We start from the raw sequence: 24,640 nt of genomic DNA on the forward strand, positions 1-24,640 counted from the left end.
TGTACCGGGCCGTATTAATGAGTTTTCCAGTATGTCCAAATTGCATCCAATTAGCAAGTGTTCAGCATCACATACCGAAAAACTTTGAATATCATGTAACAGCGAGCGGGGCTACAGGCAGGCTGCAAGATTTATTACCGTTTCTAAATTTCATGAGTCCCATTGTTTCCTACGCATATCACCAGCGTTAGCTATAATGAGGGTTCTTGAAAAACGGAGCTGAAAAGAAGGCACACGCCGCACGCCTCCGCCCAATTCCCACCTGTTCCACCAGCCATTTCCTTATTTCATGTGGCCTCTTGAGTATGGGGCAGGGTTTTTTTATTTATTTATTTCTTTTTCTTTTTTTGTGTGTTTTCCTAGATAGGCACAGAAGAGCGAGGGAGGAGAATGTTACTTGGACACAGAAAAGTTTTAAACATCTTCAGATGTTTTTTGTGGGAACCGGGCCACAAACGTGATTTAAGAAACACCCCTCACGTTTTCTTTGTGATGGTGTCGGGGTTGCTGATTGTAAGTAGTCTGTGTGATTGTTCTGTAAGGTGGGACATACCTTCATAAGAGACAAGTTTTCTTAAGGAGATGAGAATGGCTAAAATGAGGGGAATAATTATGTGTGTCCCCCTTTTTTTCCCCCCCAAGTGTGAAATACACCAGGCAGGAAGGAAACCGGTCCACCCCAGACCCTCTAACTTTTTCCTGCAAAGTTGTGTCTGTGGTGTCTAGAGGCCCTGGCGTCTCCAGAGCTGGGTGGGGGGGGGGGGGTGCTTTTGCCTAGGTAGCAGGTCGCAGTGTGCTGGGTCACGTCAGCAACTTTGGGAACTCTGACTGTGGGACTGGGCACACTCGTCCGAGCTCAGGGATTCTGCCCCAGACTTTAAAGAAACTTTTATCACAAAGGCTCAGGCTTTCCGAGGAGAAGAGGCTTGATTCTTGTCCCAGCGCCTAGTTGCATGTAGTTACAAATGCAAGTGTATCTCCTTCTAACGGGAATCACAGGTGCCTGTTGTCCTGGTCGGTGGTGGGACCCCCTGCTCTGAAGTTCAGGGTGGGAGATGGAAGAAGAGGGTTCAGAGAGCGCTAGCACCCCTGCCACACTTCCAAGGGCAAGTGCACCCCGGACACTGATTCTCAGCTACCCTCGGGGGTCGGCTGGGGCGCCCCGACAGGAGCCACCCAAGCTGGCCCATCCCGGGCCGCCGCCCAGTCCCGGAGCAGAACGGTACCTGCAGGTGCCAGGGGTGGAGGCGCCCGAGGGCAGCTCCGGGAAGGTGGCGGGTAGGGTGTTCCAAAATTCCGGAGCGGCCGGAACTTCCAGCTGTGCAGGTGGACATTCCTCACAGCAGGGCGCAGGGGCTAGGGGGCCGGCAGCCTGGTTTTCAGGGGAGCCTGAGTGAGTAGAAAGTGAGTCTTGTGTTTGGTGGACAGCAGTCAAATTTTATTTCCTCCCCCAGCAAAGTCAAGGCAAGGATGATATTCAGCTGCCAATGGTGGGGGAGGGGCAGGGGGGCGAGGAGGGTTTGGAGCTTTTAGTGGGCTCCAGATTCCATCCACGGCAGGTGCGCAACGGGTTTGAGGACCTGTGTTTAAATCCGAGCGCGGACACTTGTTCTACGACATTGCCGAGCTGGGGATTGTAAGGAAGAGTATTTACAGTCCTCTCTCCCGTCTGAAGGTCATTTGAGTTTTTCAGTCTGAAGGAGAGGACACTCTGGAAAGGAAGGCGCAGGTCACTTTCACAGGCTGTGTAAAGGACGGGCCGCCTACCGGGGGTGGGAATCCGTAACGACACCCTTCTGCCCCGGAATCCGTCTTCGCGGCAGTGGGTTGCCCTCCCACCTCCTCGGGTGACTCAGCCGACCTGAAATGCCCACCCTCTGGAAGATGAAGAAAAGTAGTTTTCTAAGAAGGTGAGAGGTTTGATTGCACGGACAAGTGTTCCCACTTAGGTCCGAAGCAGTTACCCGCCCCTCCCCCTGCGCCTCCTCCTTGCCACTGGAGAGGAAAAGGACAGACCCGAGCACGTACCCGCGCACTTTGTTGGTGCGTGTGAATTTCAAATGGTGCTGCAAGTTTTCATTAGTGTTTGCAATCAGCGGCAGGCAGACCCCTCAACAGAGCCGAAAGCTGGCAAGAGCCATTCATCAGCGTGAAGTGTTATTCATGGATGACCCCTAAATCGCGGCCAGAGTAGTATATGCACTGATTGGTCACAGCAAGGGAGCCTCCGTGCTTTCCCGAACCGACGCGGCCCGGAGGAGGGCGGGAGGGAGGAGAGAGAGGGGCGGTGAACGTGGTTCAGTCCGGCAAATCCCATTTGACAGAAAAAGGCAGTAAACGGGGAATCTCTTTTTTTAATTAAAAAAAAAAAAAAAAGAAAAGAAGAAGAAATAAAGTACCTGTCATCTTGACAAGTGGCGGAGCGAAGGAGTCAAGGATTATAAATGATCGCAGCCGGGTCCCGCTCGCCCTGGGATTGGGCTCTCCCGCGATCCGCACGGGGGAAGCGCTTGGTAGGCTCCTCTCCTCGCCTCTCCTCTCCTCGCCTCTCCTCTCCTCGCCCCTCCTCGCCTCGCTCCCACACTCACACACGCGGACACGTGTACGCGCCTGGGCTCCAGCACGCTCGGCCTGGCGCGTCCCCCGCCACACGGTTAGGGTCCTGGATGCTGCTCCCCGGCACGGCGCCCCGCTCGCCTCGCCACCTTTCCCCTCCGCCTCCTCGCTCTCCGCCTCCATCCTCCCGATCCCGATCCCGGGCCCAGAACCGAGCACTCTGGCCCGGCCTCGCAGCCGAGCAGGAGGCTGGAGGGGCCGGCGGGAAGGGAGAGGGGGAGAGCGCGGGGGAGAAAAAGAAAGTGAACTCATTGGCGCTGCGCGCGCGCTGCCCTCCCCTCCCGCGTCCCTCGCCCGCCGCTGCCGGGCGGTGGGCACGGAAGGAAGTTGTAACACTTGCTGTTCTCTCCCCTCCCCTCACCCCCCCGTCTCCCCCACTCCACTCCCTCCGCGGGGCCCCCTCCTCCTCCTCCTCGCCCGGCTCCTTTGAATTTGGCCAAGTGCTGCGTGTGCGCGCGGCTCCGTGGACGCAGCGGCTGCGGCCGGGTCGCGAGCCGGCGGCGCGGGCGAGCCAGCGCGGTAAGTGCGGCGCCGCCGCCGGCGCGTCCTGCTTCCTTTCTGGGGTCCTAGTGCCCGGGCCGCGGCGCGGGGAGCGGGAGGGCCGGCGGGCGGCGGCGGCGGCGGCGGGGACGGCGGCGCCTTCCCCCGGCCCCGAGCTGCTCCGGGCGGCGGCACAAGTTGGCCAGCCTGGTGGCCCAGGAGCGTTCCGCGGAGCGCAGCCTCCCCGCGCTGGCCTCCGGCTCCCCGGCCTCCGCGTCCCCGCCCCTCCCGCGCATCTGACACCTCGGGCTGTCGGCTCAGGTGGGAACTTCGCCGGGGCCTGCGCCCAGGGAGCCGGGCAGCACCGGCTTCTGACCGGAGCCGGGTCCCGCAGAAGGGCGGCGCAGAGGCTGGGCGCTCAGCGTGGGCAGGGAGCCCAGCCGCGCTTTCTCAGATCCCCGGGGGTCCCCCGTGTTGTGGCGGGGCGCCGGGTCCTCTGAGGAGGTGTCGGGCAAGATCCTGCGGGGCGTCCAGCGAGCGAGCGGGGAGCCCCGGAATGTCACCGCTTTCCCAGGAAGTGGAAGCGAGGCTTCTCCGAGTTCCAGGGCGCCAAGTTGGGAAGGAGCGAAGGGCGGGGAGCGAGGGCTTGGGGTGGCGTGCGTGCAGACTGGTGGATCTCGACTGCAACTTGATCTGGAAACTCTGGTTTTGGGGCCGGACACAGACAGATATCCGGATCTGGTCTCTTAAAAACCTACAGATGTTTAAAGTCTGCAACTCAATCGAAGTCTGTATCGTGCTTTACAGCCGATGAGAAGGAGCTTCGAACATCTTAGATTGAAGTGGGTTAGGTCTGATCTCTGCTGAACACCTTATTTCTGCGGTTTGGATTCTGTTCTTTCTACCTCATCTTCAGGTAGCTGGAGTGGTAACCTGCTGCTAATTCTCATTGCCGATAAACAGTAACAAGTAATTCTAGCGTGTTAACACAGCCAGGGCATTTGTTTTCTGAAGTCATTCTCATTGAAAGCTAGAGAAAAGTTTTGAGGCACCGTACTTTCGGGTAAAGGCGATGGAAGGAGGAGAGAGCGAGCTGTCCACCCACTTTGTACAGGGCCCCAGCCAGCTGGGCTGCACCAGAGCAGGGCCCTTGGCAGTGCTCGACTCCTTATCTTCCGACAACGTAATTGTCAAACGTCTGTAGACTCTGGCAGAATCCACTGGGTGGTCTTTTCACTGGAAATTAGAAATATGTGCAGGCATTACCTTTCCCTCTGTTGTCAGGAGGCAACACTAAAGAAAGTAAAAAGAAAAAGAAAAGGACAGGACTGGTACCTTTGGAGAGCTAGGAAGGGGACACCAAACTGTGTTAATGCAACTAAACAGAACTTGGTGATTTGATTCCTTTAGTGAATTGGTTTTAAAATATGAAGCACATCCCCCCCACACACACACACACCCTGCCTCCCAACTGCTTACCTAGGGAAGTATTTGTCGTCTATCTAGCATATTGGGAACAGTGCTTAGAATTCAGTAACTGTATAATTAAAATTCATTATGGATTTTAATTGGATTTTAATATTTCAGTTGAAACAAAAGATTTTACAAATGCACCAATAATCTTGCTTTGTGTGTTTCTTAATACATTTTTAATTATCTAAAACTTCTAGCTTGTATTTCTTAATATATGAAATTCTTCTAAGAGCCTTGAAACTTCTGATTTGTGATTCTAAATGCAGAGCAAATATTTAATTCTTGCTCTAAGAGTGAGAGGTTACTTCAGTAATAAGACTTGCTAATCCCACTTTCAAATGTCATGGCATTCACAAATTATTCCTAAATTCTTGAAAGATAGAGGTTGATAATGAGTTTAGTTACTCTATTGTGTGTTTCAGGATTGTATGTCTCTTCTTGCATTTTCCTTAACAATCTTGCTTTTTCTTTTCTTAACATGAATTTTAATATTTCTAAGACTCAAAGGTACTACTTTTTCCTAGTAGAAAGCATACTTTATTTTAGATAATTTTAAAAAGAATATTATATGAAAAAGTAGTTCCTTTAAATAAAACAAATGTATTTTACATATACTACACCATTTATATGAAAAAAAGTATTTACATACTAATAACTGTGCCAGTGCTTACAAATCTAGAAAATATATTAATATCTTGTGTCAGTAGCATTGATGTTAGCAACCCATACAACAGAAAATACAGAGCCTCATGAGGACTGCTTGATTATTTAAAATAGAGCAGATAAGTTCATAGTACAATTGTGACTAGTTATATTTCCATATTGAATCATTTTGCATGACTGTGTTTATTTTCTAGAAAGAAATGTTTCAGGTAAATTACAGAGGCTTTTCTTACTATAATCTTGTAGGCGTGTCATAAATCTTTGGTTAGAAAAGGAAAACAGCCTTATTAGGGTGAAGACAAAGAACGGTCAGGATGCTTATCTTTGAATAAAATAATACACCGAAATAGAGTGTATAAAGTTAAACGAACTCAAAAAGAAAAGCTAGTTAAACAATAACAATCCAGTTATGAAGTTCAAGCTCATCTTTCTTAGCTTTGCTTCTGCGAGCCAAGAGTAATTGTTCTCTTTGTAGACAGTCAAGGAAGTGAGAAACCAGGCAAAAGTGTAGGGTTAGCAAGGACATACTTGATCGACTTTGAGCTTGAGGTCCAAAAAAAAAATAAAATAAAATAAAGTTTTTGCAATAGCTTTGAAAGTATGTTTGAAAATGCTGAAGTTTATTGTGCTTACAATGGAGCTGGAAATAAGTCCGGAAAACGGTCATAATCTGATATAAAAGCTCCGGAAAAGACAACTTCATTAGTTAATTAATACTGATTGTTTTAATAACTGCATTACCTCCTTTCTATTCAGCTTGATTTCACCCTTTAAAATGTTGGCTTCTGAGTGGCTGAGGGATGCCATCAAGGTCCTAACTACCCTTCACGTGCACCAGTCTCCTCTGCAGCGTTAGCGGCTTGCCCACCTGCCTGCCCTTGTGTTGAGTGCTCTGGAAACCTGTTAAACATGTTCAGATGCAGGTTGTTTTTCTGCCCAGTGTCTCATGTGATAGTCAAATGTCCAGTTCGACTTTCAGAACATACTTTTGCCATCCAACTTTTACCCTGACCCACAACCAATTTATACATCCCTTTGAATTTTCAGTTAGGGTTCATTTTTGTCGTATAAAGTGGAATGATAGTTTCAGAGAAGAATTTAATGTGCGTTCAGAATAAAGAAGTAGACTGGAAGGCTAGCACACTAATGCAGGGCTGGTCAAACTTTTAACAGCTCAGTCTTTACAATTATTTCATATAAGCTGCTGGTAGCACATAGTTAAACCCTGATTTTGGAAACATCAGCTGTTAGGAAATTTTGTGCCAAAAAAAAAAAAAAAAAAAAATCTTTTTAATCTCAAAACAGATTAATTGTCATGTCTTATAAAAACTGATTTATTTCATACTTTTTTATACCAAGCATTACCATTATGAAGCTCTCTTTCTAACTGAGATTAATGTTTCTGAGCAAAGAAGTGGTTTGGAGGGCTGCATTTATTTGAAGTGCTGTTGTAATCAATTTTAGATACAGCATTCCACCATGGATCAGCCTGGGCCCAAACCTGCCTTATTATGTAGAATTAACTGGTTGGTGATTGATTGTAATACTTCTACATCTTGAGAAGTCATTTGTTTCCAAACAAGTGTGATGGCTTATAAGAGTTTCAAAATATTTCTCCTCATAATTAAAACATCCTTTGGGGGGGACTTAATTTGGGCTTCCTCTAAGAATTATACAAAGCACGAGGAATCAAGTCATTAATCTGCTTTCAAATAAAATAGCCTTTCCCCCCAAAATACTATATATCTCAAGGTATATTTTCTTGCTCTTCAAAGGGTTTTATGGTCCTTTGAGTCATAAATAATAAACATATATTATCTAGGGGTTTTTCCCCCCTTTTTTGTTTATATCAGTGATCTAGTTGAGTTTTTCAAGGATTTCTTCGACTTATATAGCTCTACATCTTTGCATGCAAGGGGGTGGGTATAATCCTGCTAATGAAAGGTGTTGCATGTGGAGGTGATGCTTTATCTTCTTTGGACATCTGGACAGATGGTGACTGTTCTCAACCCTACTGTGGTATTTGCGTGTGTTTCTTAGTTGTGTCTAGCGGGCCTCACCTTCATCAGCTTGTTACTGTCTTCTGAAGGACCATGCGCGTTGAAGGTTCCTTTGGCTTCGGTCCATGCTGCTGCGTTGCTTCCTGTGACACAGGCTTGTAGTCTCAGGAAAATAAAATATGTAAAGTGTAGAATTTAAGATTAGTAGAGGCAGTACCCTAATATGCCTAAAGTATATAGGGTTTTTTAATAAAGATGTGACTGCTTTATAAGGCACAGGAAGTTCCTACAGTGACACTACTCCTTACTTCCAGGCAAAACAAAACTTGCCAGGGTATATGTTCATTATATTTCAATTGTCTTCTTTGTAACGATAAATTATTTACATGGACTTAGTGTTTTTTTCAGTTAAACACATCCATTTAAAACACTGTTAAATGCTAAAATAATGCAAATTAAAATGCCATTTTCAAAGCCTTAATTTAGGTAGCCTGGAGAATATAAACTACCAAACAGAAGCATGGGGCATATATCGATGGGTCATGCACCAAAAACAACAAAAGGGAACATTCATTTGAAAGAATCCTGATAGTTTTTTAAATGGTTTTGATTCAATAACTCAGGTGACTGGGTAGCCAGAGTATCTATATAGAATTCTTGTAAAAGATAGTAGTCTACTCAAATCCGCCTCTCTCTCTATCCTTTAAGTCACTGTGCAAATTAAGTATCATAAGAACACACCTAAGTAATATGAGTAAATGATTGAAACTATATGATTTGATATGTCAGATAATAATAATAAGGAAACTTACTGCCCTATATGACAGTCGTGCACTCTTAGAAGAACTAGGCTGGCTGGGGCAGAACTGACTCTCCAAGAGAGATCGTGGTAGGTGGCAGTGTTCGCCGAGGAGACAGCAGTGAGGTTGTGGCCGGGTCTGATGAGTCCAGGAGCAATGTGGAGGACAATGTCATTTTCCCAAACTGTGTTTCCATTCTTTTCTGTAAGTGAAGGGGTAGATGGTCCCTTATGGAGATGTGGCGATTTTAAAAAATCATTTTCCCCATATTGATCATCATCTGGCTTACTCTGGAGCATGTAAAAAAAAAAAAAAGAAAGAAAGAAAGAAAGAAATAAAAGATTATTATACCCATTGGAAATGAAATGTTTTGAGAATCCCTCAAGGTAGTCAAACTTGTATTTTTATATTCAGTTATGTGAAAGGTACTGTGGGATGCTGTTTGCTGATGAAGTGTTTTTCAGATATTGTAAAAGAATACTTTTCACTTCTATTAGAGAATTTGGGGAGAAGCGGCGATGATGCGTTTTCGAGGGACGGAGTCGTTATTTCATGGTAATCAGCTATGTTTTTATAGGGTCTCTGCTTTGGAATGAAAAGGAGATAGATAAAGGAGTGGAGAAGAGGAAGAAGAAAAACATGAGTTGTCTTTTACAAAGAGTGATGGTCCTTTGAACATTTTCTGTGTGTAGCAGTGTTTTGTGGGAAAAGCAGTCTAGAAGGGGGCAAACTTTGTCGTTTGAGTTAATTGTGTAAGTACAGAAGGAAATTAACTCCTAATTTTTTTTCACTTTTACCTATATGGGTTTTAGATCCCTGCATGCGAATATTAATATTATCAGTTTCTAAAAAATCCATCAGAGAAATTCCAAATGTTGTGTGTGGCTCTTCCTATGTATGGAGAAAAGAAGATGGAGTAACCTCTCTATTTATAGGTATATTTTATTTGTATATGGGACTGAACACCTTATAACTTATTGTTTTATATTTATAAATTTAATAAAGAGACTTTAAAATACACTCCAATTGTTTTAAAAGATCAGTGGGAAATGCCTTGCAAGGTTACTTATCTTGGGAGATAAGGCTCATAATCAAGAGATTTTAGTCGTTTTGTCATTTCTTCGATTATTAGTTACATTTGCCAGAATTCCGGTGGTAATTCCTCTTCAGGTTGCCATAATTTAGACAGAAGTCACAGCTGGGCAATGACTACCTTCCTTCAGTCAGATTCTCAAGCACTTCTGAATAGAAGGATGATGTGGATTTGTGGTTCCTGCTTTCCCCAGGGGGGAAGAAAAGCTATTCCTTTATTGGAATGGATTATTTCATCTGGAGTTAAGCTCAACTAATATTTTATGATCAGAACGGTGGGCACCCTATCAGTGCGAGGAAGTGAGGCTTCCCTTTGATAACGGAGACATCTCCAAAGGCAGGGGCCTTCCTTCCTCAAGAGCATCCCAGTCCAGTACCCCATTGTGTCCAGCATGTGGCTTGTGTGCTGGAGTAGGCTGTTAGGAGAGCTACTGTTCTTGGACTCCACACTGAACGGTATGTTGTGCAGAGAGAGGTCGGCACAGGACTGGAATCACTTCAATGTCATTTACAAGGGAAAACGCATGAAGCATTTTATCATGGATTTGCATGAAGCACATGCAAATACGTTCGGATTCGGATATGTTTCTTTTGTTAATTATTACAGTGGACCTATAGAAAGGTCTGCTTCTTGTTTATTCTGTTTACCAAGTCCTTTTTAAAAGTGTGACATCAGTGCTAAAGCTTTTATCAGAGAATTGGGAATTTGTCAACATGTAGGTGGAAAAAATTGGCAAGGGATGATTCTTTTAAATAGCTCTTAAAAAAAAAAAAAAAGCTGGCGCAGGCCTTGTCACTTAAAATAATTATGAAAACCAGGAGAAGACAGCTGTAAATTTTATTTCTCTCAGAATTTATAATAACTCCCAGCTAAAGAAAGCTGTCAGAGCTATAGTTCTTGAAGAACAAACCTGTGACTTTTGTTCCTTTGAAGAAAAAAGAAAAGAAAAAAAAAGCATCTTGAACAGAGTTACTACATTTTTCTATATTTATAAGCAAAAATTAAATGAATACTTGTAAATATAAACTTTTTCACTTGCATTCTGTGTAATAAAAAATAGGCAAAAATACTGCAAATAATTAATCTAGTAATTGGAATAAATATGGAAAAGTAACTCAGTATAATATCATAAAGGAATAAAAGGTATAGTAATAGCAAGCATACCTTGTCTCCTCATTGTCACAAAATAGGGCACTCTTTCTTACAGTCATGTTGCTGAATTGGAGAATAGCATCAAAGTAGTAGAATAATTTGGTACCATTAAAATGGCTGAAATATTAGTCCTCTGCATGATCTCTAATACTTTAAGAAATATCCCCCCCCCAAAAAAAAGTTAGAAAGCTTTTGAAAATAATCAGACCCTCAAGGAAAACGAGAATATATTTGCTGCCTTACCAAGCTGTTGATGGATTTGGGTTCAGAAAGGGGTGAAGGTTGAAGAAAACTTCTACCAGGTTGTTTTTCTTTAAATTAGGACAGAACAGATGAATTCTAGCTCTGATATATATCTCTAAGTTGATATTTCTACTTGGGAGTTAGTTTTTTAATTTGTTTTACTTCTATGAAGGTGCTAGCATATTAGCATTTAAAATAAATTCCAATTAAAAAACAAAGTTATCACTTGTTAGAAAACGGTACCTGTCAAGCCAGAATTGAATCCTCCCTTCCCCTCCTTCCCCGTAGCTTCTCCTTGGCAATGTGACTAGACTACCCTGTGCAGCGTTTCCTGTGACTGAAAAATTAAATGAACAAAATTCTTCCTTAGTGGTCACTTTTGTCCTAGCACAATCAATTTCTGAATGATTGACAAGACGCTGGCATTGCAACAAAATTTATAAATAATGTTGACATGTTAAGTTGATTTACCAGTAAGATGTATTTTTTTTTCCTTTGTTACTAATTTTAAAAGTTAAACGTGTGGCATGGACTTTGACTCAATACTTCACTGAAGGTAAAATACTTCTTTAATGTTTTCTGTGCCATTTTGATTGTGTTATAATTTTCTGTATTGGTTCAATCTGTATTACATGTGGTATAGTATATGTATAGTGTGATAACTTTAAAGGAAAATGAATCATTGCACAGGATATAATTTTAAAATTAAACTTATTTTCATGTTCTGCATAAAAGATCTGAAACCCAATACATTGCAGATAAAAATGAAGTCTCAAAACAGAAAGTTTTGTTTTATATCTTTTCAAATTTAAATATTGTTTTACTGATGATGTGTGTGAATAAACCTTAATCATTTGAATTCTTTGTACTCAGTTTTATCTCTTATGTCTTTCCACTAACAAGAACTTCAGGTTTTTGTTTGTATGGATAATATACTCTTTAGTCCATAATTAAGGGATTTAAAAATATTTGAATCAAAACATACACTAACATCAATTTATGTTTTTAAAGAAAACTAAAAGGAATGAAGATGATTAGATAAATCTAGAAAGAATAAAAATAATTAAATTACATATTAGTATCCATAGAGCTATCCAAAAAGCTATTTATTACAGAAATGAAAGATGAGTAGTGTGTTTATATTATTCTACTTAAGTCAAACAGCAGTAATGCATTTGTAATACAAAAGTTACATTTTAAGGGACATTATTTATTGATATTCTAGTTTAAAGTAATCTCGATACAGTTCGTATAATCTTGCATTTCATTTAAGTATGTTATTAGCCAGTTAGGTCAACCCTAAGTCAAGATGGCCATGACAGAAGTCTGGTCTCTTTTTCTTCAAGCTTTCTATGAAATCTGCACCTCTAGTAACACATTTCAGCTCTGCAGGTGTGTGCTGTCTTCGACAAAGGAGAGGACGTTAGAAGAGGGCTGGTTTCATGAGATGCCCTCAGTTAATTCTCACATCATCTGCTGAAAGGGGCTTTTAAAACGCTTATTGCACTTCAGATCGGAATTCTGACATTCAAGTTTAGTGAATTTCCTATTTATCTATCCATCAGCAGAGAGTAATGTAAATTACTTACAACAAATCATTAATGGATCACTTAAATGTGATATAAGGTATATGAATTGGTTGTGTAATTACCACCTGAGCTTTTTGAAAAACCTGTAATTTCAGTTGCAAAGCTTCCGTGTTGAAGAAAGCAAAGTATTAGTAGTTCTCAGCCTTGGGAAAGGTTATTAATGTATACTTCTTAGGGACTGATTTATTTTTATTGTTTTATTTTTACCTTTTTATTATTATTTTTTTAAATGATACTTTCTAGGATAATTTTTATCATTTACTCTTAAGTCTGGACCCTAATCATTGGATTTAGGAATAGATGTAAATTATTATTGTGCATTATGCATTTTTTTTTACTCGGAAGTATCACAAGGTTTTTCTGGGTGAGTTTCTGGTTCTTGGAGGTTTAAGAATCACTGGTGTACCTGGTTAATTTTGGTGGCGGAGTTTTACGCAGTTTTTAAGTCCTCATTGCTTTGCAAAGGATTTCCCATTGGAAACAGGAAGTTTTGTGGGTATGCTGCCAGTCTTTGATGAGGCTTCTATGTTCTCCCCTAAATTTGTGATCCCAGGGTCTGTTGCACAATAGTTTTACCAAGTGGCACTTGACCGGCTCGGCTATCTTTTCATTTATTTTTAAAAAGTTAATTGGTTTTTTAACTGAATCTAATATTTATGTAGAATTTCAGTCCAAAATATATTTTAGGCATTAATAGATTCAAGTCCTAAAATCCAGTAACTCGATGCAGGATAGTGAAGCCAGAAAAGTTTCGAAGGGTGCCTCTCCACTGATACCACATGACCAGAGAATTGATTATTGCTGGGTATGGTATCATTGACATGGCTTGCCTGTGTCTGATTGGTCCGGAGCCTGTTTGAAGTTCTTTGTAAGCCTTTACCCTGTTAGTAATATTGAAAGCACTTGAGAAAGAAATAACAGCATATGAAAATGAAACCATCACATATTTTGAAGGTTAGTTAATTTTCTCTGAACATGTGTGTAAAATAGGATATTATAGCATGCTTTGGTCACAGATTACAAAGAAAAAAGATAGGCTATTCTGTTGTGTAATTATATCTCCATTTAGAATGAACAGTTTCTTGTAAAACATTTAGAGCTTGATAAAAGTGTGTCAAAATACTCTTTATTTTCTGTTAAAAGAAATTATTAAAAATTCAGTGGTCAGACTGCACAATAAATTATATTTATACTTCTATTAGTTTTCGTTTAGTGAAGGTCAAATAGAACACAATTTATCATATTAAAAATACCAACTATTAATTAATTATGATTATTTTAATTCTAAAACACAGTTGCCCATGACACATAAAAATCATAATTTATTATAAGCAATCAGTTGCCTTATTAAATGGGTTCTTACTTCCGAGGATACTAGTTTCTTCAAGTTCAACAAGAGTAGTAGCAAAGTTTATTATAAAAATTTTAAATTGAAGAATTGAACTTTTTTTTTTTACAATTTTAATAATTCAGGATTTTCTATACTTATACATTAAAGCATACTATAAATTATAAAAGATGGCTCTTTCTAATATTCATATTCCGGTCATGAACTCCTATCCTCTTATGGTTTTATATATACATATATATCTATTGTGAAAGATATACAAATCTAAAAACCATTTTTTATTCTTAAAAATTAAATTGAAAATATATATAATAAGGAAACTATTTTAAAAGATTATATTTATAATCACGTTAATATGACAATTGAATACTCAAGCCTCCTAAAGGATGTCAGGCTTTTATAATTGGTAAAAGTATGTCAAAACATAAACAATAGTACCTACAAACTAGCTAGATGTAATCAAGTTTTAATGACAAGATTTTTGGCAGAAGAATTTAAATAAGAACTTAAAATATTTTATGGAGATATCTCCACTTTATTACTAGTAAGACACAAGGTTTAATACACTTTAAAATAACGATCTGGTTGAAACATATTAGTGCTCATGTTGACTGTTTTTCATTTTGAGACTATATGCGTTTTAATTTTGTGTCTGAAAGTCATACCGATTAAAGGTTTTGAAGAGCAGGCTTTCTCTCTCTGCTCATCGGCTCTGTAGCTGAACCCTTCCAATCCCTTTCTTCATCATTCTAAGCCACTCTCAGATTCTAATCTTTGCTGTGCCCACAGCTGTTTGAGGATTTTTTTTTTTTTTTTTGGCAAATGTAGTTGCAAATACATGTATTCTGTGCCCCTCACTTTGTATAAACTACGGATAGAGGAAGGTTAGAGAAGAGCAGAGCTGCGCTGGGTCCAGGTCTGGGGACGGTGCAGATCCTCTGTGAGTGGTTTCTGGGAAGAACTGCAGAGAATGAAGCACGGCTGGCTGTGGCCTCCCTGACACTGGGCAGCGAACATCACTGCAAAGTCAGGAATTTCTCCAGAACAAATACATGATCATGGAGTTAAGCTCCACTGAATCAGCTGGTTCCACATTTCTGTGGGACATTTTTCTAAAGTGATGGTCATCCTTTAAACTTTAAACAGAATCTGATACCTTCTTCCACTTCCTGAACACCCACTAAAATATGACATTGTAGAAAGAACTTCATTCATCCCTTGTATTTCTCTTGATGGACCAAGCTGGAGCATGCTTGGTGTCACAGGGGTACTTGACAAATGGTACAGTGATTTCACCCGGTAGAAATTAGAGTTCTCTTTGAGGAAAATTCAACACATTTGCTTGCATTAATGTTATTTACACAACAAAATTGGGAATGTTAAATATGTCAACTTTTAATGACAACCTGTCTACTTTATTTGTTATTTCTTTCTTTTGTAATATCAGAAGTGTTTCCATGCCTGTGTACAGGTAGGCTGGATATGTCTAGGAATGAGTAAAGGAAATTTCTGAGGTTAGAAATACGTAGAAGATTATTGTGTTCACTACCAACAAAGATGTTGTTTGTGAACAAAATAATTTTTGTTTTTTTCTTATTTGAAATTCTAGAGAGAATATTTGTTGCCTTATGGAAATTCTTAGGAATATAAGGAAGGCAGGATGAAGGGTGGGGTGAATTAAGCTTCTTGTGGAGACTTACATGTGGTACATAATCTTTCTGGTACTTTTCTTGTGAGCATATTGATTATGGGAAAAGCTGATCAAAATCTAAGGCCAAAATATGAAGGAAAAAAAAGGGTTTTGTTTCACGGAAACTTTGGAGAATATTTCAGGAGGAAAAAAATGTACTATTTACCAGTAAAAACTTGAAAATTTCCTCCCTTTATATGTAACGTATTAGAACTGATTAATGGACCATTGCCAATGAACCTATAAAAATTAGGAGGATGTATCAATGTAGCAAAGCTTTGCCCTGATTTGAATGTGTTCCCTTATTTTAATGTGTGCCTTATTTACGCTGGTATTTTCCCTCTTCCAAACTATTTAAGTCAAACCCCATGTGTTCTGTCAGCGTTCTGTGTCCTGGGGAAGAATATAAGAAATAAGATATAATCTTAGACCCTTAGGAAGTTTCACATCCAGTTGAGGCAGGATATAAAAGATAACTGACAGTAATTAAGGTTATTAAGGAAGCGGGAGAGGTCGTGGAAAAACTGCTGCCTTGGCGAAACTGTACTCTACTAGTCTCTAGACCAGGGGTCCCCAAACTTTTTACACAGGGGGCCAGTTCACTGTCCCTCAGACCACTGGAGGGCCGGACTATAAAAAAACTATGAACAAATCCCTATGCACACTGCACATATTTTATTTTAAAGTAAAAAAAACAAAACGGGAACAAATACAATATTTAAAATAAAGAACAAGTAAATTTAAATGAACAAACTGACCAGTATTTCAATGGGAACTATGCTCCTCTCACTGACCACCAATGAAAGAGGTGCCCCTTCCGGAAGTGCGGTGGGGGCTGGATAAATGGCCTCAGGGGGCCGCATGCGGCCCACGGGCTGTAGTTTGGGGACCCCTGCTCTCGACCTTTGGAACAGCAGAGACCTGAAGGAAGTACAGAACCGAGGCTCTGAGCATGCAGCCTCTCTACAGACCTTAGCAGTGCCTTGAAACTCGATGGGACATTGAAAAGGACTGGAGGCAGTACCCACTAACAAACAGCAAAGGTCCCCTGGGGTTCACAAATGTTCAAAAGAATGGGTAGCTGAGGCCATCAGAACCTACGCCTTAGAGTACACTTCCTTCTCCACTTCACACATGCACAGCCATGGACGCCCAGGGAGCTGGCGCATTGGAAGCCAGTGACCTGGGAAGCACTCAAGTTGATCATTTGCCTCCGTCCCTGCAGACTAGCTTGGCACAATGTTGGCTGCACACTTACCCACAACCCCCAGCCACAGCAGAGGCTTTCTCTCAAGACAGCCTTTAGCTTCTAGCACAGCGCCTGGCCCTAAGGGGCCCGTCAGCGAGCTCACTGATGCGGGAATGAGACCGTCCCTCACTCCGCATCAGTGTCAGGTGTCCTCGCGAGAGAACAGCGCCTTTCCACAAAGGCTTTGTGACCATTAGCTGGAGGTCGCCACCTAGGACCACTCGAGGTCTGAAAGTACGATTCTGTTACACGAAGACTGCATGTGATTCACGTTAAACACGTAGTACCAACCAAGATTTTTCAGCATTTAGAGGAGAACAGAAGATACGGCCATGGGGTGCAGACCCCTGGAAGAGGACAGGAGTTGACGTGGAGAGGTAAGAGGGCTCTGGAAGAGGGGAACAGAGGCGGGGGTCAGCGCCAGCAAACCCCGGTGGTTCATGAACAGGTAACAGCAATGCCAGCAGGTAACAGAAATGCATGGACTCGACCAGCTTCTTTGCAAACCAAAACTTCACTTCTACACGGATACCTGTTCTCTTGTATTTCTTAAACTCCGACGTTCTCTTTGTCTTTCATTTCTCCACTTTTAAAAGGGACACACTGGTCCAGAGAATCGTGTCTTTACTGCCAGAAAGACAGTGGGGCAGGTTTGATGGTGAATGGTGTTGACATCATCTCAGAGTCAGAGACACAGGGTGAGGAGGACAGGACTGCAGGGCACACACTTCCCCCGAGAGAGGGCACCGTCTCTCGGCTTGAGACTCGTGCTTCCCACGGGAGGTCAGCAGTGGTGCCAGATTGTGAGGTTTTTCAAGAAATGCCAGAATAAGAATTTTGTGGCGTTTCTAGATTTTTAAATGTTGGCTTATTAGCACACACACACACACAAACACACACACACACACAAACACCACGTCTGCAGGCTGGGCTCTGCTGTTGGGCCACCAGTTTGCAAGCAGTGCTGCAGATACACGCAGAGATGTGCCTTATGTGTGTGGGACCAGGGGGGTGTGTGTGGGGAGGGAGGGTGAGCAGGGGGAACAGAGCAGGGGACCCCCCGGGGATAGATCCACCATAAGCTTGGAGAGAGAACTTGGGTCCAGACTGTGGATTATCTTAAATATCATTCTCTTCTACCCATTTTGGAGAAGAAAATGTTTTCAGTTCGCACTACATGTTTTCTTGCTTTAAAACGGAAACCCCGGGTGCCAGCCAGCCTTCTGGGAGCAGCAGCCACGCCCGTGCAGGAAGGGGTTAAGCGGCAGGAGCAGCTCACCCAGCTGCCCCTCTCTCCTGCCCTGCTCCTCCCAGCAGGACCTGTAGAGCCCAGGCTCTTGAAACCCTTAATACAGCTATAACTGGGTGGGTGGGGGGGCTCCCACAGCAAACTATAGCCAATATACATATTTCGCTAGCATTTGAATGTTATCTGAATCCAGATACTAAATTCTGTAAGAAAGGAATCTACAAAGCTAAACTGGCATATTGGTTATGAGGTCATGTCCATTACATGCACTGAGTAAAAGGAACGTGTGGCACATTTGTTTTTATTGCTCCGTGGTGACCGTGTTAGGCTCTGGAACTGGAGAGGTCTGCTTAAATCCCGCTTCTGTCCTTCATCCCCTGTGTGTCTCTAAGCTTCGTTTCTTCATCTGGAAACACTGCTGGGGACACTGCTGTCCTCAAGCACCTGGCCCTGTGCCCTGCTCATTGATCCCACGGTGGGATGGCTGCAGTCACTGAGGTAGTCCATGACCCCTAAGCGTGAATGTCATGCTCACGGGGATGGCTTTCTGAGAGTTTTGGAGTGAGATTTGGAGACCAAAATTCAAGTTCTAATATGCCACTTCGTGAACTTTCATAAAATTGAGATGATGACGTACCCACTTATGGACTGATCGTGGGGATGAAATAAGGCGCGGAGAGAACTGACGTCGCACCGGGCGCGTGGTGCTCCGTGCGTGTACCCGGTGTGGGCGCGTGGTGAGCCCTGCGTGTACCGGGTGTGGGCGTGTGGTGAGCCGTGCGTGTACCGGGTGTGGGCGCGTGGTGAGACCTGCGTGTACTGGGTGTGGGCGCGTCTGTGCGTATTGGGGTGTAATGGTGCAAGTGCCTCTATGCATCTTGGGGTGTAATGGTGCGGGTGCCTCTGTGCGTATCGGGGTGTGGTGCGCAGTGCGTGTACTGGGTGTGGGCGCGTGGTGCTCCGTGCGTGTACCGGGTGTGGGCATGTGGTGAGACCTGCGTGTACCGGGTGTGGGCGCGTGGTGAGCCGTGCGTGTACTGGGTGTGGGCGCGTGGTGAGACCTGCATGTACTGGGTGTGGGCACATGGTGAGCTGTGTGTGTACTGGGTGTGGGCGCGTCTGTGCGTATCGGGGTGTAATGGGTGTGGGTGCCTCTGTGTGTATCAGGGTGTAATGGTGCAGGTGCCTCTATGCATCTTGGGGTGTAATGGATGTGGGTGCCTCTGTGTGTATCCGTGTAATGTGTGCTTCTGTGCGTATCGGGGTATAATGGGTGCGGGTGCCTCTATGCATATCGGGGTGTAATGATGCGGGTGCCTCTGTGCATATCGGGGTGTAATGGGTGTGGGTGCCTCTGTGCATATTGGGGTGTAATGGGTGTGGGTGCCTCTGTGCATATCGGGGTATAATGGGTGTGGGTGCCTCTGTGCATATTGGGGTGTAATGGTGTGGGTGCCTCTGTGCTTATCGGGTGTAATGGTATGGGTGACTCTGTGCGTATTGGGGTGTAATGGGTGTGGGTGCCTCTGTGCATATCGGGGTGTAATGGGTGTGGGTGCCTCTGTGCATATCGGGGTGTAATGGGTGTGGGTGCATCTGTGAGTATCGGGGTGTAATGGGTGTGGGTGCATCTGTGAGTATCGGGGTGTAATGGGTGTGGGTGCATCTGTGAGTATCGGGGTGTAATGGGTGTGGGTGCATCTGTGAGTATCGGGGTGTAATGGGTGTGGGTGCATCTGTGAGTATCGGGGTGTAATGGGTGTGGGTGCATCTGTGAGTATCGGGGTGTAATGGGTGTGGGTGCCTCTGTGCATATCATGGTGTAATGGTGTGGGTGTGTCTGCGTGCATATCGGGGTATAATGGGTGTGGGCGCGTCTGTGCATATCGGGGTGTAATGGATGTGGGTGCGTCTGTGAGTACTGGGTATAATGGGTGTGGGTGCCTCTGTGCATATCGGGGTGTAATGGGTGTGGGTGCGTCTTTGTGTATTGGGCTGTAATGGGTGTGGGTGCCTCTGTGCATATCGGGTGTAATGGTGTAGGTGTGTCTGCTTGTGTATTGATGAGCGGCACCCGCTCTCCAGCAGTCAGACTTTGGCAACATTAACCTCTAAATTAGGAAGAACTAAAAAGCTGTCACAGAGCTCCTCTGTACTGGGGCTGTCACCTAGAATTTTCCTTTCAATTAATGAAGAATTCTTAACAACCGTGATTCTCTGACCTGCGGGGTTAGGAATTAGAAATTGTAAGTTCAAGGGGAGGAAGACTGAGATGCGCCACTCAAGTACGGCCGGCGGATAGCTGGAAAGGTGACACGGTGTCTTCCCGGGAGCAGAACCTAGCACCAACGGACCAGTGAGCGCTCAGAGTGACGGTCCAGAGTCACCGAGAGAAAAAAGAAGGCAAGCTGGGTGACACGTTTGACAAATATTTATCTGAAAACGGTGGAAAGATTTTTGACATTTTAAGAGGAATGAAATTTATCTTTTAAATGTACTTGAAGATGCAATCCCTAATGATGTCAGATAACTGGAGTATTATACTGAGGGGGGGTAGTGTCATGACAAGGTCAGAATTTTAAGTGTATGCTGGTTCGTATTTTTAAGAAATGAACATAAAAGCTCACTTTTTTTTCCTACATTATGGTTGTAGTGACCTACATATATACTATTTAATTCACAGAATTTAAGATTCCAGGAAATTTTTCCACGGACATTTTGTGCCCAAATTTATAATGTATGGTTGACAACCCTGCACAGTTGAAAATCTGCCTATAACTTGTGACTCTGTAGACGCTTAATGACACTCATTTGTCAGTGTCCGAGGGGGACTGGTCCCAGGAACCCCCACAGATGCTAAAATCTGCAGATGCTCAAGCCTGTTATTTAAAATTGTGTAAATCAGTGCACACAGTCAGCCCTCTGTGTCCACAGGTTTCCAATATTGATTTTGATTTTGCAGGATTGAATACTGTTTTCAGTGCATGGCCGGATGAATCCATGGATGGAAACCCATAGCTATGGCAGGCCAACTGTGTGTGTGTATGTGTGTGCGTATATATTTATACATATATATAAAGAGGGGGGGTCCATGTATACTAGATGGGGCGAAAGTAGGTTTAATTGTGAGCACGTGAAACAGCATTCATTCCTGTATTATTATTTATTTACTATTATATTATTTTCCATATGAACAACTGTAAACTTACCTTTGCCCCACACTGTAAGTGGACCTGAGCAGTTCAAACCCAGGAAGTTCAAGGGTCAACTGTACATTTAAAATGTACTGAGTTCATGTTTTTTTAAGCACAGGGAAAAATACCACTTCTCTGACCTGCAGCACAGGGACTTCAAATGGTGGAGCTATGTCAAAATTTAAGTCAGTGGTGGTGGTCATATATTCATCTGGACATTTGTCTTACAGATGCTAATTGTCCTCAAGAAATAGGCAAATGTATGTTATGTTGTTAAAAATAAAGTAAAATGTATTGATATAGTAAACAGAAATACATAATTACAAAACACACTTGAATATAGTAAGAAATATATATATTTCTATTTCATGAACAAAGTTACTTTGCATTTGTGTGTATCTTATTTGTTTCTTTAAAAAAAAGTATATGCTACAAAACATACCCACTAGCATATTAGCTGGCACACAGAATTTCTTAACGTTTTGCTGAAAAGCAAATTTTAACCATTTGTCTGGGAAATGTAACTTGGCTCCAACGTAAGGTAGCCCCTTGTGTTCTTTTTCAGCGCTAACGTCCTCATTAAGTTATTTATTAAGCATCTGTTTTGAGTCCAACATTGGTTTAGGCTCCGTGAAAAGGAGATGCAAAAAATAAAGATGTGTGCTTTGGAAGCCCCGCAGAAACATGCAGTAATTAGAAGTGCTAACCACGCGGAGCTGGAGTTTACCTGGAATGTGTGCAACACACATGGTGTGCGCCAGGGGCCTCAAGGAAGAGGACGGTGCACAGGGCAGACGTCAGGGCAGACGTGCAAGGCGTTCAGGGCAAGTGTGCAGAGTGGACGTGCAGGGAGGATGTTCAGGGCAGACATGCAGGGAGGATGCATGGGATTGACGTGCGGGATGGACGTGCAGAAAGGACATGTAGGGTGGACGTTTAGGGAGGACATACGGGAAGAGGTGCAGGGAAGACGTCCAGGATGAACGTGTGGACTGGACGTGTGGGGAGGATGCACGGGATTGACGTGCGGGATGGACATGCAGAGAGGACGTGTGGGATGGACGTGCAGGAGGGACCTGTAGGGAGGACGTGCAGGGCGGACGTGCAGGGAAGACGTGCGGGATGAACGTGTGGGATAGACGTGCAGGGAGGACGTGCGGGATAGACGTACAGGGAGGACGTGCGGGATAGACGTGCAGGGAGGACGTGTGGGGAGGACGTGCAGGGAAGACGTGTGGGATGAACGTGTGGGGAGAACGTGTGGGATGGACGTGCAGGGAGGACGTGCGGGATAGACGTGCGGGATGAACGTGCGGGATAGACGTGCAGGGAGGACGTGTGGGATGGACGTGCGGGGAGGACGTGCAGGGCGGACGTGCAGGGAAGACGTGCAGGGAAGACGTGCGGGATGAACGTGTGGGGAGGACGTGCAGGGAGGACGTGCGGGATAGACGTGCAGGGAGGACGTGTGGGGTGGACGTGCAGGGAGGACGTGCAGGAAAGACGTGCGGGATGAACGTGCGGGATAGACGTGTGGGGAGGACGTGTGGGATGGACGTGCGGGGAGGACGTGCAGGGCGGACGTGCAGGGAAGACGTGCAGGGAAGACGTGCGGGATGAACGTGTGGGGAGGACGTGCAGGGAGGACGTGCGGGATAGACGTGCAGGGAGGACGTGTGGGGTGGACGTGCAGGGAGGACGTGCAGGAAAGACGTGCGGGATGAACGTGCGGGATAGACGTGCAGGGAGGACGTGCGGGATAGACGTGCAGGGAGGACGTGCGGGATGGACGTGCAGGGAGGACGTGCGGGATGGACGTGCAGGGAGGACGTGGAGGGAGGATGTGCGGAATGGACCTGCTGAGTGGTCGCGCAGAGCGGGGGATTTCACCTCGGCCTTGTCATTTCCGTGACAGCTCTCTTGATGGCCTCTCCCGGGCCTGGGGAGCAGAGCCGCCCCTTCCGTATGGGCACTGTCCTCTTCGGCCACCCCAGGGGTGGTGGAGGAGCCATCTTCACGCCAGCCCGGTTCCCGCCACTCGGCTCTGTTGGTGGCCCGTCCTGGTCTGTCTCATGCGATTCTGCACCCGCCGCGCTGTCCTCCTCTCTGTCGCGTCTTTATCTGGGCTCTGGTCAGTCCCCGCCCCCAGGACTGCGCCAGTTCTACCTCCTGCCACCTGTGCATCTTGTCTCCAGTCCTGCTTCCAGACGGCCCTGGACACTATTTCTCCTACCGCGACCTGCTCGTGTCACTGCCCCTGAGCTCAGAGTGGCTGGCTCCCCTCCTGTGCAGGTGCTGTAACTTACCCGAACGGGCGATTTGAGAGTGAGAGTGGTCACTACAGGGCAGAATGGCCCGTAACTAGTCTAAACCAGGATGTCCCGAGCCACAGAGCCCGGTGCCCATCACAGGTACACAGGACTGTTTGACGTGAGCTCTTAGATATCTCGATGTTCCTGAAACTAACATGTAATCTGAACTTGTGATCTTTGATCTTTTCCTAAACACCTATACCCAGTTCCTCACCGTGTTCAGTTTTTGTTTTGTTTTGTTTTTTGTATTTTTCTGAAGTGAGAAGTGGGGGACGACAGACAGAGAGACTCCTGCATGCGAGGGGGCAATGCTCTGCCCATCTAGGCCATTACTCTACTGCAACTGGAGCCATTCTAGCACCTGAGGTGGAGTCCAAGGAACCGTCCTCAGCGCCCTGGCCAGCTTTGCTCCCATGGAGCCTCAACTGCTGAAGGGGAAGAGAAAGAGAGAGAGGAAGAAGAAGGGAAGGGTGGAGAGGCAGATGGGCGCTTCTCCTGTGTGCCCTGGCGGGGAATCGACCCTGGGACTTCCACACGCCAGGCCGACGCTCTACCACTGAGCCAACCGGCCAGGGCCAGTGTCCAGTTCTTTATTGTACTTTTTCAATACCTCTTAAAGCCGTATACGTCAGTAATGCCACCACTGCCTTGCTTGCCAGGCATCTGGACGGGACCCCACAATGGCTTCCTCCTCGCTCTGCTGACTTTCCGTCTGTACCTCTTGTCTACCTCATAGCCAGCATGGTCCCTTAAGTCTGCAAAAAGGGTCAGATCAACCCTTGTCTGCATCAACACATGCTGCAAAGCCCCTTGTCCTGTCTCCCTTTTCCGCTTACTATGAAGCCCAGAAAGCTGGAGTCTTGCTGGTTTTGCCTCCCTTTGTTTTATCACTAGTGTAGCACATCACTTCACACACGCTTCTCGATCAGTACCGATTGGTTGGATGAACAAATGAATGCAAGACTCAGGATCTGAAACTAGACTTCAGAACACTGGTCCTGGAGTCTCTGCATGCCTTTCAGAGCACGAGATTTTAACCACCTTGAAGGTGGAGGCTGTATCGTTCTATCACCTACTATTCTATTTTTTTCTCCTTCTGGGAAATGGGATATTCCCATCTACCCTTTGTTCAGTATTTTCCAACCATAGCTGCACCTTAAATCACCTGGGGAGTTCTCACAAAACACTAATGCCTGAGTTTTACCCCAGAATAATGAACTCAGAATCTCTGGAGTTAGCCCTGGCCGGTTGGCTCAGCGGTAGAGCGTCGGCCTGGCGTGCGGGAGTCCCGGGTTCGATTCCCGGCCAGGGCACACAGGAGAGGCGCCCATCTGCTTCTCCACCCCTCCCCCTCTCCTTCCTCTCTGTCTCTCTCTTCCCCTCCCTCAGCCAAGGCTCCATTGGAGCAAAGTTGGCCTGGGCACTGAGGATGGCTCCATGGCCTCTGCCTCAGGCGCTAGAATGGCTCTGGATGCAACAGAGCGACGCC

At 44.8% G+C, this 24,640-nt stretch overlaps 1 protein-coding gene and 1 long non-coding RNA gene across 7 annotated transcripts in view; one reads left to right on the top strand and one right to left on the bottom strand.

Annotated features, from left to right (window-relative positions):
• Positions 1–1,296: 1,296 nt before the first annotated feature.
• LOC136402605 (uncharacterized) lies at positions 1,297–2,984 on the bottom strand. Its single transcript, XR_010751007.1, has 3 exons — positions 2,400–2,984; positions 2,029–2,174; positions 1,297–1,711 (listed from the first exon to the last, which is right to left on the bottom strand). It is a non-coding gene; the product is annotated as an uncharacterized lncRNA (long non-coding RNA).
• An 81-nt stretch (positions 2,985–3,065) lies between these two features.
• TENM3 (teneurin transmembrane protein 3) overlaps positions 3,066–24,640 on the top strand; it is a 615,102-nt gene continuing 593,527 nt past the window's right edge. For all 6 annotated transcript variants that reach the window (XM_066380117.1, XM_066380120.1, XM_066380118.1 and 3 more), the window contains exon 1: positions 3,066–3,135. The gene's annotated coding sequence lies outside the window, so the exon portion shown is untranslated. The remainder of the gene's footprint in view (positions 3,136–24,640) is intronic.

This window comes from Saccopteryx leptura, chromosome 4, assembly GCF_036850995.1.
Source record: "Saccopteryx leptura isolate mSacLep1 chromosome 4, mSacLep1_pri_phased_curated, whole genome shotgun sequence".
NCBI lineage: Eukaryota > Metazoa > Chordata > Mammalia > Chiroptera > Emballonuridae > Saccopteryx > Saccopteryx leptura.